A 14,249-nucleotide genomic window follows, 5' to 3' on the forward strand; every position below is an offset into this window, starting at 1 on the left:
GCCGCCCCTTTTATTCATTGCGTTTTATCCTTCTACATCATACGTGGAAAACACCTACAGTTCATAATCTCAAAGTATTCCATGGGCAGTGTTTTGGCCATGCCACGTATTCTTTGCGGTGATGTTTCACGGTTTCTTTAACTGTAATGTCAGTCCATTGTTAAAGGGAAAATTATAATATGCGTCTATCACTTTGCTGACGCTCTGCCTGCAAGTGTGGGCTGAAGCAATGTCAGTGCGCTTCACAAGGGTGTAGATAAATACTAGCGCAATTACACGTCATCTGCTACAAGGCCCTGCGATCGTGCTCATGCTACAGGAAAAAAGACGCAGATGCTCTAGACTAATCTGTTGCCTTTAAAAGTGGACCAAGCTGTACACTGCTAAAGATGCCTCCTTCCCTTCCGCCTTTACTTCTCCCCACCGTGATTTTTCTTTTATTCTTCCTTGAGTCTGATGCAGGGACGCAACCGCTGATGCACTCCTGGAGACAACTGAGGAACCAACGGTTAAGGGCCAAAGGCCTAATTTACCAAGCTCGTAAGGTCGAAGTTCGTTGAAAGAGTGCCATTGGCCGCCCGTCTTCATTAGTATGTCAAACGCAATGATTTTGTGGAATCTGCTGTTATAACTAGTTCTGGCGCAAGAACGAGCGCAGTCATTGGGGTGTTAGGCACATAATTAGCGAAGGCGGCTGGAAAATGAAAAACTGGTGTTACTAACAAAAAGAAAAAGGTGGATTGGGAAGTTCGCTTCAGATTCAGGAAGCTCGCGTTCGCAAGCGTCTCTGTAAGGCGGAGTTTGCAGTGCATGCAGCCTGCCAATTAGGATATTGATAGCGATAACAAATAAATACCCGGTCAATCGCGTACTATTTTTACGGGAGAGAACTTTCGTGCATTCTTACCGATTGTACTGATTCAAAGAAATTTTGATCCCTAAGAGGCCTTAGCCAGCGCCTATGTGTCAGCGTACGATTAACTGTGCACTGGCCATAGTTTCGACAAAAATTCGTTACAGCTCTATCACGCATGACTGCTTTGTTCACTTTTGTGTCGCAGGTACGACAAATACTTCTAGTACTAGTGACATAACGTAGTTAGCTTTTATCCCTGTCTTCTAACATCAATTAGGTCCCTTGGATAATAGTGCCGCGCTAAAATGGTCGTTGCGAGTGCTTTCTGTAGGAAGCGGAAGTGTCTGAACTGAAAGCGCTGCCTGAGCTAATCAAAGGGCGCTTTACACAAGACCGTGTCGGGGTCCTGGCTTTGACTGCGAATTCGAGGCCTTCTTTTCGAGGTGATCTTAGTATCCCGCGGTATTGTGCGACGCCTCTGCGTGATGGGTAGTCGAAGAAGCAGCTGGAGCAACAGCCGTTCTGAAAAATCTAATTAGGGCGACGGCTCCCTCCGGTACCGCCAACCTGGACAAGGACTTCTAATTAGAGCTGAAAGGGATGTGTCGGCGGCGCTTCGCTTTCGGAGTCTAAATTTAACCAGAAGAGGCCAGAAGTTCAGCTATTGGGCTAAGTGCTCCTTCGTGTTTGTACACCTTCGAGTGTGTGTGTGGCCTTGAGCATCATTGGGTAATGATGAAACTATGATTTTCTTTAATCTTTCGGCGGTCTGAGCCGCACAAATACGAGCTCTACGGCAGAAGTGTGGCTACGCAGCAGCGCGCTACAACACGAGGAGTCATTACGATGGTGATGCAGGAGCATTTCACCAAAATTCCTGCCATCTTTACTTGCGTGCCTAGGGCTGTAGAGACGTATACATTCGGTGAAGAATCTTGATCAGTCAAGCGAGTCTTCATTTCAGTCTGATGAATTCATATTGTTTGCTGTTTTTAGACCAGCTAATCTGCTGATTGGCAGGTTTTTGACTACGTGGTCCAAGGAGGCTCTGAAGCCTCCTGGCGTCGAAACCACTATTTCAGCAGGAGCTCCGCAACCCATCGGCGTCTGCGAAGCCTGCCAAACCAAGCTTCCGGCAGGTAGGCCTAACTCACCGCATTAACAATACCGCAACACACCACATTGCACCTGTACACCACGCTTTGTTTCTACGTCTGCATCACGGACCTATCGAGGGTTGTGGTTTTCGGCCACTTGTAAACCATACAGACGGCCTCTGCTGACTGTGACGACAACCTCAATCCAAGACACCCGCTGCGCTTCCACTCGGAGCCCGCTGACTCAGCCTTTACTGAATATGTCTCGGCTTTTTCAGGACGTCGGGGGCGAAAGCCTACGTGTGTCTCCACCTAAACCGTTCCAGCTGCATGAACCATGAGTGACAGAAGCATACCTTTCATCAAGGCGGCAGTTACATCCCGTCAAGTATATATCTTGAAAGGCTGGCGGCAGGCACTAGAACCGATATAGCAGACTCTGACTGTTCTGTGTTGCAGTCAAGGTTTGCTTATCAAGCCTAATTTTACATATCACGCTTAAGGAATGAAATTAATTAGAGGTGGTAAGCAGACGTGTCACCCGAATTTATCACCTCTTGACTACGCCTGACCCTTATTACAACTCTTCCAATACTTCCTTCAGCGGTGCTCACCACGTTACGTCAAACTTTAAGCTGGCCCAGTAGTTTAATTCATCCAGTATTATATGGAACTACATGCATATCCTTCGTCGGAAGGCCATAGCGCTTACCACCATGATCACGTGACCACATGACCAACAGCAAGCCTGTTGGTCGCAGTACAAACCAGCAACTCATTCTACAGCTGGCAACTGCCAAAAAGAGAGTGGCCAAATACAGGCTTTTATCTATGCTAGTGTCGCCGACCCACGTGGTGTCTATGCTGCCCTCACCTGTCTTCCCATGATCGTGTCCCAAACATGGGACTTCTACATTCAGTTATGGCCCCCTCTCAATTGGCTGAGCATGACGATCACGTGCGAGTGCGATGCGTTCACTCATTGTCGCATTGTAAACGCTGAATTAGCCTAAGCAGTTAAAGACCTCCCCAAAGTCTTGAAGCGATCATATCGCCTTTCGCTGCTAAAGTGCGCGACCAGTGTCGATCTCCTCGTGAACTGTGCTAACTGTATAAATAGCCTTTGTTTATTCCCCAAGACACATACAGGCAGAAGCCCCCGCTATATTCTCAAACTAATCACATATCCACAACCGCTCTTCCCGCAAAACACGGCACTCGCGTGGTTGTTCTAAAGGCCGCACACTTCAGCGATTCGTTCAGCTCTGAGCCTATTTACTGCGACAGCAGCATTCTCTTAGAGTGATGACCATTATCTTATTCTCGTTTGCCTGCTTTTTCCCGAAATGATAGGGAATATTCAAAATGCATAGTCATCTAGGAACACTAGCCGCGTCTGCCATCTTGGGGATGGCGTAGTGGCGAGGTGGCCGTAGACAGCTGTATGTCGTCAGGTTCAGTGATCGTCGCTGCGCGGCTATTCAGGGCTCTAAAATGCAACAATTCCTTTAATCGTTCAGGGATTAAAATCCTGTAAACTTCATTGCGCTGCCACGAATCGGCGTAACTGCACCAGCAGATTTTTGCATACTTGGATAACCGTTCGGACGGCCTTCTCGAGAGGCATGTTGCCTTGAAACCGATACGTACGTCTTGCCTTTTTTGTGCGGTGACATAAGCCTTGAACCTTAACTACGCGCACCAAAATAATGCTCATTCTTTCTCGAATTTTCAAGCCAAGCCCCTAAAGCAACCATGCGTTGCAATGCAATGCGCCAGGTTCGTTGCGTCAGCAAAAACATCTGTCTGAAAAATCGAAGCTCCAATCGAAGCTGTTAGCCTCATGCACGCAACTAATGAGAACTGTGGTTTCTCTGTTCGTGTTGATTCTTGCTTAGAGTGCGCGAGCGGAAAGTGTGCAAGGTCAAGTACACGACAATGTCCTATGAAACCGGGGCACAAACGTGATCGGCAAGTTTAATGTCAGGACTTCCGTGCTCGGCTCCTTCCGTTCGCCGCACCACATAAGTTTTCGTACGAAAGGGCGTTGCGCGTACATTCGGTCGCTCGTGTTCTCTGCACTGGTCAATTAGCGTGCTGCTTTTTTTTTTGCATGCAAATTGAGGACTTCACTTTTCGCACACGTCCCGGCTGCAAGCACAGCGCAGTAATATGAGGTCCCCTTCAAGCTCGGGGCTAAGCCCTCTAGTGAGGCGTCTCAAAACAAGGGCCGAAAACGAATAAACACAAGGTACATAAACGTCAAAAGACAGTACACAAAATGAACGCGCAGGCAATTCAACAGCACGCTGCGTGGTAAAGCGGCGACAGCTTGGGTATAAAGCTCGCAGGCCTTGCCTATCTCTACTGTTCGTACGCTGATGTGAGCATGTGCCGTATCAATGTGCCACCAACGTGGTTACCGCTCTTCCATTTTCCCCGTTTGGCAAAATCTGCTTCAATGAACTTTTCTGAGCTGTCTTAACTTTTCACTGAATAAATCGCAATTATAAATGATCTACCTACGCGTTTATAATAACGCGTCAAAGCGCTTGTTTTTTTCTGTACAAATTTAAATACAATTTTCATGAACATCGCGCTGTCTTAGAAGATTTTTATTTTCACTTGGTCTGGGACACATTTACAGCAATATGTATGCCGCAACAACCTGCAAGGTGCTTTTCTATTCCACTTGAAAAAATGTATTTTATTTCCTAAAATGCTTAAAATACTTAATGATTTCTAAGTATGTTGTTATAAAAGAGCAGTTCCTTCACAAAAAAATGTAACTATCGTAGGCTGAACAGACATGTTTAAAACAATTTTCCACACGGAAGCTAGCTTTGCCCTTGAGCGCAAAAATAATCAAAACTGTCGTGGTCAGAAATATTACAGGAATAATAATTTTTTAGATTTATTTTTTCCGAATGGCGTTGGAGGGAGGAGGCTATTGTACTAGTCGCTGTAAAGTCACGAGGGAACGAGGTACAGCAGCGCCCGGTCCACAACGTCGTCTGCATTAGCCATTGTCTAAAGTGTCGATTGGATTTTATTGGCTCATTTTGTTGGGCACAATTATGAAACTATTCTATCCTACACTGTTCCTGGTGTTGCCACGTATCCCTTGCTTCGCCTATAGTCGCGAACATCAGTGGGAGGACAGCACATAACAACGATGAAAGCAGCAGCTATGCGTGTAGCTGTGCTACCGGGCAAGCAGTTTCGTTTTGTCGCACCGTAACCGACATGGCGCATGACCTTAGGCAAGTCGATAGATTACACTCAACATTTTTTTAGCATCCCCTATTGGCTCACCCACTACGGGGAAGGGACGAGAAGCCGGCAGTTGCGACCTTCTTGGTCAGAGTGTGACGTAGGTTCGGACATAGAATGAAGCATTAACGTTAACAAGAATCGGCACTACGGGCACGTGCACTGCAGCGGACTCTTGCCGCTCAAACAGCGTTCGCTTTGGTGTGCACGTGTTGTCTGAACATTTGCGGTTTATTGAAGAAAATGCAGACGAAATGCAGTGCTTATGCCCGTCTGTTACTGCATGCAGACGGCATGCTTCTTGAGATTCCGAGGGGGCCTCTTAGCCTTTTGCACGAGTTCCACAAGTGAGTTTTGTCGATGTTTTCTAGGAACCCCGGAGGCTTCTTATCAATATCATGTCGGAATGTCCAAATGCATAATGCGTTGAAAACTCACAACTGCTGTTGAGCTTTATCAATTCTGCCGCATTCAGTTAAGTGAATTGAAGAATCACTGGAGAGGGAGTATCTTTTTTGCACAATAACTTATGTGGCTCACTCGCAAAATACTATGATCTTGTCAATCCTCCCTGCCCTGTAACAACGTGCTTATAACAAGCTCGGCACCGCCATACGATACGTCCAAGATCGTGGGTGCCGCAGCATGCGATCAGATGAACCTGTTACCTTTGCTCACAAGAGCAGCTTGGGCTTCTTGTTACATATCTTCGCAGCAATAGCGCAAGCTTGAGATAGGGACGAAGGAGGCAAGACAACAGCAGCACTAGTGCTAGTGTTGTTTTGCCTCCTCTGTCCCTGTCTCAAGTTAGCGCTATTGCTCCGATGTTACCCTTGGGTAAGTGGCCACTGCTGCAGTTGGAGAAATGTTGGAGAAATCTCAGTTATAAAACGTTTACGCAACCGAAGTCAAGGTTGTATTCTGTATAGTGTTGCGCCTGGTGATCCCTCGGAGCAAAGGATACTTCACCGACAGACATGCAGCTGTCACGGCTGCTTATCACGCCTAATCATTCCCTCAAGCCAACTCAACCAGCGTCTACTGCGTCTTACGGACAAGCACTCAAATTCCAGATTTTCGGCTTTTCGAATGCCCAGATATGACAGCTCACTTCAAAACAACAAAGTCGCCCTCCGACTACCGCGAAGGCCCATCTCCCGATCCTGACAGATTGACTGCCATAAAGAGGCCACTAATTCATGACAGGGCCATTGTCAAGGACTCCCCGGGAAAGGATGTCAATGGTGGGTGCACAGTTTGCCGCGTGGTTGCCTCGTATTCTGCAACATTGAAGATAAGAGAGCCAGCAACGGTGGGACGTTGGAGGCAAGGGAGCCAGCAACCATGGGACGTTGAAGGCAAGAGAGCCGGCAACGGTGAGACGTTGGAGACAGGCGGTGGTGAACGGTTCGGCGTTTGTGATTGGCCAGTGAATTCCCTAGTTGAGTGAAAGAGGGAAATAAATGGCACAAAAAGCAAATCTGGACTGCTGGGAGGGGGAAACTCGGACATGAAGAGACTAGCATGCAGTTTGCTCTAGTTGGAGCCAAATTTGTAAAATTAGATGATGTATTTTTGTGCGTAAACCTTTTTTCTCATTTCTTGAGCATTGCTTGGACCCTTTCTTTCACCCAGCATCTGGCACGGAACCATCCATGTACCCTTCATGGCCGCACGCACCCCCGACTTTACAACAATACTGAATGCTTGCATTCTGTGTACAGATCTTGCGATGAAGCCGGCGAGGCAGGACTTCAGGTTGGAGCATTTGCCGTGCGATAGTTGTGGTGCAAGACCTTTTGATTGCGAAGAGCGCGAAACATTCTATAATGAAAGCTGGAGCGCATCCAACAGTAGATGACGGTAGTGACAGATGAAGTGCCACATGCACATTGTTAGATGAGCCAGTTATGAGGCAGTGTTACGTATAAGAAGCTGTTGAAGTGTAGCGACCAAAAGGATCGCGAAGTGTGACTCAGTCCGCCATATTTGTTGAGGCCCCGCTTGCCGCGTTTCCATGTAGTGTAAATAAACGCCTTGTGTGAACATCTCGCCGTAACATTTTTTCTGGAGACGCTGGGTATTGGGAGAGCCATTCGGCATGCTGGCGAATACGACCAGATTTAAAATGATGGCACATAAATATTATTGACGCCGCCGTGCCCAAGAGCCAAGGTGACCTGTGGGATCGTTCAGTGACGACAGCCAGCACAGAACATGGTGTTCACTGATGATGGTGAAGAGTCGGCCGTACACATAACGACGAATAAGCATGTACAGTGTTGCACATAAACGACACGGACACAAGAAAGAACGGTGGGACACATCAGGCGCAATCGTTCTTTCTTGTGTCCGTCTCATTTATGCGCAACTCTGCGCATACTTATGGCATACCAACATGACACGGACACAAGAAAGAACTATGGGACACACAAGGCGCAATTGTTCTTTCTCGTGTCCGCGTCATTTATGCGCAGCTCTGTGCGTACTTATGGCATACCAACAGGACCAAATAGATGCCTTAGTGAAGTATAACGACGAAATTCGGCAACGGCCCAAACAAGAGCGTGACTTTGTTTTCTTTATTTATGATAAAACAGTTTCGATCAGCCGATGAGAGTAAGCGGCTGGCATACGCATAACGCAGTCTTATCATGCTGACGTTCGGCTAGAACGGTGTTGATTCCATGTCCACTGGCCTCAGTACGGAACTATGTAGAAACTGATTCATCGAAATGAGCCGACACATGTGGTGATGTGAGTAGTTCAATCAATTATGAGAAGGCGCATGCTTGTTCAGAACCCCTGGAAAAAGGTACGGCTTTCTTAAGAAAGCAGATGAGGGCGCTCCCTGCTCGCCCGAGGCCGCGGCTGCACACCGCATCTTGCGCTCCGAGTTTACAACTCGATCGCAACGTCGCGAGCGCTCTACCCGCTCCCACTCACCAACGCCAGTGCAGCCAACTGGAAGGCCGTCGACTTCGAGCACCGCACCGCAGTTCGCCAAATTTACGCGCTTCCCCGCTTCTCGCAAGTGCGGGCAACTCTCCCCGAAGCGAGAAATTGGCCGCCCTCACTTCGCGCGCGGAAACAAGCGCTTCACCACATCTAGCGTCTGCAACGGTCGCCACAGGGTCAGCGTCTCGTGTGCCGCCTCCACACCCTCGAGGGCTCGGGCATGGGCCAGCGTGCCACCGAGTTCAGCACTCGCATCGCCTCTTTGCCTCAACTCCTCCCCCTGCCGCTTTCGCCGCACGCCTCCGCGCTCCTCGACGTAAACATCACCGTCCCGGGCGTCAAGAGCAAGCGACAAACAGCACTGTGTGCCATGCAACAGCAGACGGCTGCATTGATCTTCGAGCATCTACGCGACCGACTCCTAGTGTACACTGACGGATCCGTGTCCAGTGCCGGTTCCGCCGCTGCTGCGTGCACGGCACCGGACATTTCTGCGTCTCGACAGTGCCGCCTTCGTTTTCCTGCCTCGTCGACAGTCGCCGAACTCGCGGCCATTGACCTCGCGGCTGACCTACTTCTTCAGCAGTGCGGTGTCTCGTCTGCCGCGATACTGTCGGACTCGCGTGCGGCTCTGTGCATGCTGAGGAAGGACTATGCCGGTCTTCCGCTTGTGCAGCGCGTGGGATCAAAACTGCGCCATCTCGTAAATCCGGGCTACGATTTGGCATTGCAGTGGGTCCCCACGCACATCGGCCTGCCCGCGAACGAAGCGGCCGACGCCCTCGCAAGCAAGCTCTCTCGACTCGCTTCCCCCTCGCCAGCTCCGTCACCCGTTTCGACGTGGCCAAAACGGCGATACTGCGAATTCTCCGCGCGTTGCTGCAGGTACGCCCCCTCGCCTCCTCCCCCGCGCGGGTCTCTCCCGCTGGGACCGCTCGTTTCTCCTTCGGCTGCGCGTCGGCTGCTACAACACGGCCGCCAGAATGCACAGACTGCACGGAAGAGGCAGCCCCGCGTGCTCGGATTGCGGCGAGGAGGAGACGCTTGAGCACCTTCTGCTCCGCTGCCCGGCCTTCGATGTTGAGCGCACTGCGCTATTTGCATCATACCGTCGTGTGGGACTGCCCTGTGACTCGGAGGGAGCACTTCTCTTTCCGGCAGCCCACCCTTCCATTGTCAAGAAAGTGCTTCCTGCCCTACTTGACTTTTGCTGTGACACGCAGCTCAGAGCGCGGCTGTAAGCCACGCATTGCTTCTTCACCCTTCTTGTTATTTTTTGTTCGCCTTCTTTTCCTTCTCTCCCTGATCTTTTTCTCCCCACTCCCCTTTCCCTGTGCAGTGCTGTTGAGGTGTCCTCCTCTGAGAGACAGTTACGGCACTGCACTTCTCTCTTCCTCTCCTTCAAAAGTCACTACACACATAGATGAGGGGCCCTGCTATATCTGCAAAGTTTTTCACGAAGCGCCGGAAGTAAGAACAAAGACCAAAAAAGGAACGGACTTCTTGAGAAAAACGAGGTGATGGAAAGTTGGTAACCGCACAAACTTTGGCAACGTCAGCGCGCGTACCTGTAACTTTGAAAAGATCGCTAAGTGCAGTGACCTCTTTGCGACAGAAGCGGCACTTCGAAAAGTTCAGTTGAAGACTGACATTGCGAAGCTCGTAAAGAACAGCCGAGAGTCGCTCTGACATGACTGGAGAACGTAGGTGAAAAAACGACCACGTCATCGGTATCACTCAGGCAAGTCGAACAATTGAAACCGCAAAAAAGAGAGTCCATCATTCGTTCGAATGCTGTTGGGGCAATACACAAGCTTAATGGCATAACTTTAAACTGGTAGAACCCATCGGGTGTATCAGAGGCGGTCTTTTCCCTGCCTTTTCTGTTAACGGCAATTTGACAACAGCCGGATCGAAGGTCCATCGAATAAAACTACCGTGTGCCATACAGAGAGTCGAGTGCCTTGTCAATTCACGGCAAAGGGTAGCGTCCTTCTTGGTAACCTTCCTCAGAGGCCGATAGTCGAATCAGAACCACCAGCTGGTGTCTTTTTTTCTGTCAAGCACCACAGGGGTTGCCCAAGAACTAGCTGGTGGTTCGATCAAGTCCTTAGACACCATTTTCTCGACCTCGGTTCGGATGACGCGGTTTTCACTATCAGAAACTCAGTAAGGGCGTCTTAGATGGGTCTGGCATATTTGGTAACAATGCGATGGGTTACGGAAGATATCTAGTCAAGATGTGGTGAAGCAAAGTCGAAAATGTCGCGGTAAGACGCCAACAAGCGACGAAGGTCACCAGGCTGAGCAGGGTCGTCAAGTGTAGTGCATGCGTCGGGGCTTCCAGGAGACGACAGCGGAGCGATGATAGACAGGGCTAGAGGGTCGTATACGTAGAAATGCGATATACTGCACAGGGTGATGCTTTCGGGCAGAAATTCTGCGATCCGCCCAAAATTCAAAATATGCAAACTAGCACGGTTCACAGAGACAATCACAAATTAGTGAGGAAGAGCCATGCGTCGCGTCAATAGAGCGTCCATTGAACGACAGATATCGTAATCGCCATCACAAACAGGGGGATCCGTGGTCAAGGTGGCTTAGGTTTGGGTAGCTGGTGTTAGGCTAACAAACTCGACGACACATATACGCGGCAACAAGTGAGTGGGGACGCCAGGCGCAACTGTCTAAGGCCAGAAAAGCAATCGATGAGGACATAGCCGGTGGCCAGCAACTCATGGCCAAGGAGTCATGGAGACACTGGCGCAGAACGGCAACTATAACTGAGGTCTGGTGACCAGAGAATCTCACACGCACAGTGCAGCTTAGGACAGAAAGTTGGGCTAGTTGGAACTTATACGAGGACATGTTCCAGCGTGTAAGAAAAATGAAAAGAGGTGTAGACACAGAAAGGATGAGAGAAAAGTGCTGGATCTGGACACGCCAACGACGCAAGGTGTACTGCCATCGGCAACATGAACGACAGGCGACATCCCTGGAGTGAGGATGTTGTAGAGACGACGAGAAATACGGGCGTTCATGACCGATACTTGCGCCCCAGTGTCAACGAATGCCAAAAAAGAAACACCGTCCACTTCTTCGTCCAAAAGATTTTGTCTGGTGGCCAGGGCCAACACCCAATTTTCCGTTCGGTAAGTCAATGCAGCATCACCTCTGGGAACCGCACTCGTCAGTTTTTCGCAGATGGATGCCGAGGTTATGGCGACGGTGAGCGACGGGGAAGCGGTGACTGAAAACGCCAATTCTGCGGTAATGGGGAGACGTCGTACCGTGGAGTCAGTACAGAAACATCAGAGTGCGGCGTGTAATTGCGGGCATGAAAAGACGAAGACCGACTGTGTTCCGAGCGGTAATTGTGCGAGGGACTAGGCGACGAAGGCCGACAAAAGCGACAATGTCATTAAATAGTGTTACGGTGCATTTGGACAGGACCGTGAGCGCAAGAGGGAGACCAAGAGGAAGTGGTAGCTGGAGCTGTGACGTCTGTACCAGCCTGCGCGATTACCACGAACTTTTCCCCATGTAAAGAGTTGTAAATACATTTGTGAATCGGGCTTCCTCTTCGTAACAATATGGCCTACCCCATTGCAGTTAAAGTGTATTGGCCTGTTATCACGCATGCGCAAGTGTTTCGCATCGCGGTATGCGGGACAAGTCGACTGTGGGCGAGGAGATCGAACGAAATTGCTCACCGCTGGGCGAGTCATGGCACAGATAGGATGAATGCCCGCGTTCTCCAACTCTTCGAGTGCCACGGCTTGAATGAAAGAGACTGCCGGGCGGGACTCGTAAAATGGGCGTGATGACTAGATAAAGACGCGTCCTCAATCTCACACCGCACAAGATTCAGCAAGTGCTCTGCATCACGCGGCTGGACGTCGTCCTGACACGATGATGTAGCGGCCGTGTTAGGGAGCCGCACAGATTTTTGCGTGACACGACGGTGCTTCGCTTCTTCAAAGCATAGCCCCTCTTTTATTATTTTGTCAACGGTCGAAAAGTCCTATATGTGAGAAAATTAAAGGTCTCATCGGCGATACCCATCGGCCCAAACCACAACGCTTGTCCAGTGAGCAATGACTGCTTTTAATGCTCAGGCTACGGTGCACAGAGTTAAAGTGCGCGTTGGATGAGCAATAAGTGAATCTCGCATTGGGATGCGTGGTGTAACGCAGAGAAGCTTCTTATCGCCTTTTATTTTTAACTGCATTTTTGTTTGGTGTCCGAGCCTCAGGAATGAGACTTCCCAATAGGCGCAGCTGTTTATACTGATGACATCGCTCGGTGTATCAGCGGCCCTTCGAATCTCAATGCCCCTCCTCGAATATGTGGCCGCCTTGACTACTAGGGGTGCCGGCTGTGACCAAACGACTACACTGGAGGTATATAAGTCATCTGTACTCTCTGGTGTGATGTACGCGTTGCCAGTCCTCAATGTACCGCCTAGTTTGAGGACTCAAGCGGAATGTGACTATCAGGTTGCCCTTCAACTCATGCTTGGCTTGCCTCGCGAGGCACAATCAGTTCCCTTACTTACTGAAGCACATCAGTTGCCCACTGTGTCTGTAAGCAGATTACAGAGCTCTACGTCACATCGAGCATCTGAATGGCGCATCTTATGACTAAGCGCTCTTTAATCGACTGATTCAGCACCGATTATCTAGCATGGCGACAATGGCGGCATTGTTTAAAAACATTGCTGGCAGTTCTGAAGGTGCTACTTCAGTTACACCTCTGAAAGGATTCAGCAAATGTCTATTCCCTCTTTATCCTTCAATTCCTGAAATACACAAAAAGTCGGAACAGCCTATTCCGACGCTATTCTAATTGGCGCAGTCACACTTATGTGAAAGATTTGGAGATAATGTTAAAGTATTTACAGACGGATCTGTACACAGCGATGGCCAAGGTGCCCCTGTAGGTTTCTTCTGCCCTTCAAGCGACATCCGATGGGTGTTTCGCGTATCGCATCCACCCTTGTGAACAACTGCGGAGTTGGCAGCGATTAATGTTTCCCTGAAGTACGTGTAAGAGGACTTAAGCACACTGAAAGTTGTCATGCTTACAGACTCCCGCGCTGCCCTGAGCAGACTACAGAGATATGACGCTGATCGCCCCGTTGTGCGTATCATCATCCAGTGTGCAAGTAGAATTACATTTGTGGAGTATAAAGTTTGTAAACAGGGATAAGGTGCCTCAGAAAGGCTGGCCAACGTTTCGATAGGAGGACCTATCTTCGTCAAAGGCGGCCTCGTCATCCTCGGCGTGTTAGTTTTAAAGGGTTAGAGCAGTGACGTCACGTGCGGGTGTTGTCGCTGGCAGCTGGTTTGAAAGAGAGAGATTACCAGAGGAAACAAGCGCTGTCGTCCGACGTCTGTGAGCTTCATTCCCAAGACGAGGGGACGAGAGCATGACAGTGGGCACGCGGGGAGAAAAGAAAAGAAATCGAAGCAGAAAAAAAGAAAAAAAAAGAAAGGGGGGGGGGAGCCAGGGCGGCACCAAGACAGATAAAAAAGAAGGGGGTGAGAGTGAAAGAAAAAGAAAGAAAAAAAATGACATTTTTAAGAAATACGGGGGCTTGGGAGCGTGTTGGGGATGCGAAAGGTTAGGAGGTATTCCGGGGGAGTCATTGGCGGCATGTTTTCGAGGCATTAGAATGGCCGTTCAAGTGGTTAGTGCGCGAGTAACACAAAAGACAAAAAAAAAGACACACACACACAAAAAAAACACGAGTTGAAAGTGACTTGAGTAGCATAGCAGTAATACGTCGAGTAATTTTGAAATAGTTAAGATGGCGACGAAGAGTCTACGGTGCAATGTATGGGGTGACTGAAAGGCAGCGGCATGGTCTTTCAAGGGGCACTGCCCCAGTCGCTCAACGTAGGTGTCGTTACGGCGGCATCCAGAAATGGCGATACTCTGGGTTCAGGCGCCGAAAAAGGCATATTGACTTAAATAGGCTTAAAAAAAGGGGGGAAGGGAAGGGAGAGGGGGAGGGGGACCGAAACCGGTATAACAAACAGGAGGGTGACGCGCGCAGAAGC

This window comes from Dermacentor andersoni, chromosome 1 (assembly GCF_023375885.2).
Source record: "Dermacentor andersoni chromosome 1, qqDerAnde1_hic_scaffold, whole genome shotgun sequence".
Classification (NCBI taxonomy): domain Eukaryota; kingdom Metazoa; phylum Arthropoda; class Arachnida; order Ixodida; family Ixodidae; genus Dermacentor; species Dermacentor andersoni.